This window comes from Acomys minous (genome assembly GCF_964271855.1).
Source record: "Acomys minous genome assembly, chromosome: 5".
Taxonomy (NCBI): Eukaryota; Metazoa; Chordata; class Mammalia; order Rodentia; family Muridae; genus Acomys; species Acomys minous.
Genome location: NC_140494.1, coordinates 38,731,342 through 38,737,341, shown reverse-complemented (window position 1 = coordinate 38,737,341; position 6,000 = coordinate 38,731,342). Strand labels below are relative to the sequence as shown.

General features: G+C 38.0%; 1 long non-coding RNA gene across 8 annotated transcripts in view; it reads left to right on the top strand.

Moving 5' to 3' along the window:
- Nucleotides 1–321: 321 nt before the first annotated feature.
- The window catches only part of LOC311598073, a 115,490-nt gene continuing 109,811 nt past the window's right edge, over nt 322–6,000 (top strand). For all 8 annotated transcript variants that reach the window (XR_014779463.1, XR_014779464.1, XR_014779465.1 and 5 more), the window contains exon 1: nt 322–488. This is a non-coding gene — a long non-coding RNA (uncharacterized lncRNA). The remainder of the gene's footprint in view (nt 489–6,000) is intronic.

Genomic DNA, 6,000 nt, shown 5'->3' with positions numbered 1-6,000 from the left:
GTAAGGAAAGAGATGGGCAGCCAGACACAGGAAACATTCAGAATGGGACATTTCTAAATGAAGTTTGGCTGATTCAAACTACATTTTCATTTCTCTAGCATAGCAAATGTGACGAGTAGTTGCTATGTTTGGTTAAATATGAATTAAGAAATGCTAGAGAACCAAAGACTGTTTTGGGGCCAAGTCTGTGTGCAGTAGGTGGTGGTGGGGTTCAGGAGAGTGGTCAACCTTATCCTAGGGATACTTGAGATGTCACAAAAAAGAGAGAGTTCTAGATTCTCAGGGATGATGTCATTATAATTCCTCAGTAGTGGAGGATAATCTTGGTAGAGAATGTCATCCGAAGGCACCTTTCTGACATGAATGACTCCCCAAATACCACAGACACGGCCATCCAATGCTTGCTAGTGTACAAACTAAATATGATGTACATCAAACCAACCCTACTTGAAATTATAACACTGGACATATAAGAAGGACATGCCAAGGTAGGATTCATCTGGGCTGAACATTTAAATGTTAGATATATTACCAAAATCCAAAATATCAAATTCAAAGAGAACAGAAAATCTTGTGTTTATTCATCAGTGTTATTTAATTGAAAAGAAATATGGATACCAACTATCCCATGGCAGCCATAGACCATCAAAAGCTTCCAATAATCTGAGGCGTGCCAAGTAATATGCAGATTTAATATCATAGTGTCTTTTAGCATAAGCAATAGAAATTAGCATGAACATTGGTTCTATGAGTTTTAGAGTGTTAACTTTAGGTTTTCCCCTTGGCACAAAGCACAAATGGGATGAGGAACTTGGATGAATATAGCATTTGGGTGTTTGACTTGCTCCATTTTAACAACACAGTTAGTACACTAGCAATGTGCTGTGGCAGGAACCCTTGGGGAGAAGCATGCTAGCAAATCACTAGTAATCTCCAATGCTGTTACACAGCTTGTTATCCCTCCCCAACCAGAACATTCGTTTTCAGTGCTTCATATTTCACTCAGATCATGAACTGCATCATGAGTCATTTAGTGAGAAGTCGCTGGCCATTAGAGAGCACTCATTTCTCGGTTGCAAAAATTTATAACCACTTACTGCTTCAATTATTATAACCTTTCTGCCTTGCATATAAATAAGCATGTATATTGTAACAAATCTTATAAATAGGCACGTAGCTTTAGGTATAAATCAGCTTACTAGGGTTGTGTTAACTTATTAATGTTATATATAAATTATAAATTGTCATTAAGTACTTACACCACACTAGATTGTCAATAAATTGATAACAGAAAGGCATACAAATAAAACTCATTGACATTGACTGACTGTCAGCTGTGCTTACCTTATTAACTTATTTTGTAATGTGGACAAATAAATCTTGTATTTGTAAACACTTAAAATTTTCCAATAAAATGGTTTAATTGTTAAACTATGGTTTTATATGTCCATGTTTGTAAACTCAATATCTGAAAACTTTTCCACATTCAACAAAATAATTGCATTGGGGGGGGAGAATATAATTAGTCTTCTTAATGAAACTTGTGAACAAAATCCGTGTTTTAACACTACACTCATTTCCACTATGAAAAGGCTGTTTTCATCTTATTAATTTCAGTGTCCCATGAAGGAATACATACTCCCTATGTTAGTTAATTAATTAATATTATTATTAAATTTGTAAGTTATAAATTTAATAATATTATTAATTAATTAATTTGTGTGTGCATATGTATGCATGCTTATGCAAGAGCATGCCATAGCATACCAGTGGAGGTCAGGGCATAATTAGAATAAATTGGTTCTCCCCTTCTGCTATATGGATAAAAAGGGATGGAACTCAGGTCATCATCATGCTTGCTGGCAAGTGCCTTTAACCACCAAGCCAGCTTTCTGGCCCATGAAGGAATTTATTGATTTTTTAGCACTCTTTCTGTAAGGAATATTGATACTGCAGACACAAAGTTGCCTTCTAGTTGACTTCCTTACCCATATGCTGTCCCTGTGGTCAGATACTTCATGTTAAAGGCAGCAACAGTGTGTGTAATGGGTGCCAGTACATAGCAGCTTTTTCTTCATTTATTTTTTTATTAATTTTTTCACATATTTTGATCACATTCTTTCCTCTGCCAATTCTTCTCATATACTTTCCACCCCTCCACCCACCCAACTTCATAATCCCCTCTCTTTTCTCTAAAAACAAGCAAGCAAAAAGGAAAAATCAAAAGTGTTCTGACTAGTGTTATATCAACTTAACACAAGGTAGAGTTATCTGAAAGGAGGGAAACTCAGTTGAGAAAATTCCTCCGTAAGATTCAGCTGTAGGGAATTTTCTTATTTAGTAATTGATGGGGAGGGCTCAGCCCACTGTAGGTGGTGCCATCCCTTGACTGGTGTACCGCATTCTATAAGAAAGCAGACCGAGCAAGACACAAAGGAGCAGGCCAGTGATCAGCACTCCTCCATGGCCTCTACAGCAGCTTAGGCCTCCAAGTTTCTGCCCTGTTTTAGTTCCTGTCCTGACTTCCTCCAATGGTGAACTATGACCTGGAAGTATAACCTGAAAAAAACCCTTTCCTTCCCAACTTGATTTTGGTCATGGTGTTTCACTGCAGCGAGCGAAGCCCTAGCTATGACAAAACCAAAACCCAATAAGAAAAAAAAACACCAACAATATTTTGTTTTTGCCAGCTGCTACTTGGCCTGGGGCTTGCCCTGGAGTGTTTCTGATATATCAATGACAATCCATTGGAGAATAGAATGGGTACCTTTTCTCAACAGGTATCAGCTGCAAATAGCTTTTTGGATAACAGTGATAATTCATGCCAATTTCTCATCTTGGTGCTGTCATGGTCTCTGTTAGTTTATTTGTCTATCAGTCCTCATCTCACTTAACAATCTGTACCCCTGTCTAACGTCTAGATCCCTGAGACTTGAGAGGAGGGGTTTGATGTAGACGTCCCATTTAGGTCCCCGTGATCTGACAGCCATCTTAACTCTACAGCTGCTGCAAAGTCTTAGCAGTAAGTGCCCATGCCTCCATGCTAAAGAAAAATCAATCCTTATGAAAATAGACATGTGCAGTCAGAGTGTTGTTGCAGAGACATGAAGGTTAAGTTTTAACTGATAAAGGTCATGCTGTACACAATAATTCATATGGAATGTGATCTCACTTGATGCAAATGTGTGTGTGTGTGTGTGTGTGTGTGTGTGTGTGTGTGTGAACAATTAGTGAAGAAAGACACCATGAATTTTGAAGAACAAGGAAAGGTAAATGGGAGAGATTCGAGGAAGAAAAGGGAAGGGGGAAAATGTAATGATACTTTAATCCTCCCAAATAATGAAATAACTAAAAAATAAAATACAATATTGAAAAAACTTCGACTTGAAAATAAAAATAGTGCAAGCTAATCAATCACACAAGACTATAAATCACTAGGATAATGGCACCATAGTACATTGACACTAGGCACCATAGTACACTGGCATTAACCAGCTAAACTGTCCTTGATGAACATGGAATGTCAGACAAGGGACCTTGAAGAAGTATTCATTTGCACACCAAATGAGCTCTGCCATCTCAATAGTATTAATTAGTACTTGGTGGTATTTAAAAACTGGTTTTACTCTTCTTCACTGGGTTTCCCAAGTAAACTACTTGTTGGGACTTGTTGGGACAACTAAGTTTACAAATTTTAACCTAAAAAGAAATATTGAAAAGAGCTAGAATGCAAAGTGTACACAAGACATGTGGAACATAAGAAAGCAAATAGAAAAATCTGGACTCACCATTGTATTTCAGGTTCAATCTAACCATCATTATGGTGGTCTGGAAATACGTTTACTTTGCTGCTATGGGGGAAGATTAATTTTTAAAAAGGAAAATTTTAGGAATAATTAACTTTTAGGAATTTGGAAAATATTATGGAATAAAAATCCATTTAGACAATACAGTTTGAAATAAATTCAAACACCTTCAAAAGAGGAAAGTATTGAACTTCCTTTACAGAAACTGTACATTCCACTGAGCTGGAATAGTCACTCAATTAAGCAGTACCTGAAAAAAAGCTAACTTACCCTTGAGAAACGTTATAATTTCATACAAGTATTATAAGGGAATTTGCTGCTCTCAGTTATCTAAAACAATATTCAAGAAAACAGTGTCCCATTAGCATTCAGCAGCTGTTTCTAAGGACTCTCTGACATCACTCTGATGTGAGTGGAGTACAAATATCTCACAGAGCTTTATCATTTTTGTTCTCAAAGCATCTTACAAAAATCTGTCACACACACACACACACACACACACACACACACACACACACACACACACACACAACATGCCTGCGCCTATGTCTGCTTCCCATTCCTTGTTTGTTTGGTTGCTTTGTTTTGTTTCATTTTTGGGACAAGTTCTCACTATTTCACCCTGGGCTTGCCTGGACTTCTCTCTGTAGACCATGTTGGCCTGAAACTTATAGAGATAGATTCAGCTACCTGACTTCCCTGTGCTGAGATTAAGTTGTGCAGCACCATAGTTGTCATAGAGCCTTGTATTTCAATTAGTGTGTTATTTGCCATGATGATTTCTTCTCTTGCACACTTTTAGGTCACACATTTAATGTTTTTGTTTGTTTGTTTTTTGTTAACCTCGGGCTCTAGGGGGATGAGGCATAAATATAGTCAAGCTGACAAAATCTCACGATCTCTGTGTTTGATTCAAGGATGGTCTGATTAGCGTGAACTCCAAATTGTCTTAAAGCTCCTAAGAAAACAGTCCTTTTCACTCAAGGCCTGAAAAAATGTGCCCTGAAGCTGCCAATGCTCTTTCCTGAGACTTGAGTCTCAACAGAGGATCCAGAAGAAAGACAACACTGACACTGTGGCAACAGGAGCTGAACCGAGGCTCATGTATAGCATCCCTATCAAATGAATTCTCCTGAAGCAAGGCTCATGTGCAGACATCCCTATCAAATGAATTCTCCTCCTCCTCTGATCTAAACAGGACATTTACAGTTTTCTTTTCGGGACAGGGTCTCTCCACATAGCCCTGGCCATCCTCAACTCACTATACAGACCAGGCTGGCCTGGAAATCACAGAGACCTGCCTGCCTCTGCCTCCTGAGTTCTGGGGTTAAATGTGTGCCAGCCTGTTGAGCCTAAACAGTGAGTTTTGAATGAGTTGTTATCTGACTAGTAAATCCCACATGGATCTTTCTTCCTGAATGTTTCCATTTCATGCCAGCACTATCGTAGGAGGCCTGGCCATTTCTACCTCTCCTGCTACATATTGGTGATTCTCAGAATCACAGTTCTGATCCACTTTCATTCTCTTTCTGTGTCTTGTTTGTGAAGTCATACTCATATTAATAATTTGATCTGTGTTCACTGATCACTCTCAAACTGATAATCGTATCCTACCACCACCACTTTGAGCTCCATAGTCATCTACTCTGTTTTCTGTAGGAGATAGTCACTGAATGTTTCATAAGTAGCTCAAACTCAATACAGAAAACAATACCTGTATCTAAGCCCTGTTTCCACTATCCAAATTAGGTTTCTGAAATCATCCAATTTGTTCATTCATAAAAATAAAAAGTTACATTATTAACACTGGATTTAATACGTTCTGAATCAATGATAAATACATTACAGTATCTTACTAAGAGGGACCTGTAAAGAAATATCCCTAAACAGAGAGACCACAAACTTCTGATCTCTTTCTAATGTCTTCACGGGGGTATTAACAAACTGCAAAGGTGAGTGGGTTCAGCAGATTAACTTCTATATAGAGGGGAGTTGAGTTTCATGTCACACTTTATAGGTTCTGTCAGTAGGTCCATAGCCAAATCCAGAGGAGAGAAAAGAAGAGTAATTTGCATGAGAGTGACTATTGCAGAAGGTCATTCCAGATCTGGGTCCTGACTAGACAGAAGTTATCAATCCTTTTCCATTCTTTTTTTTCCTCCTTTATTAATTTATTCTTGTTACATCTCAATGG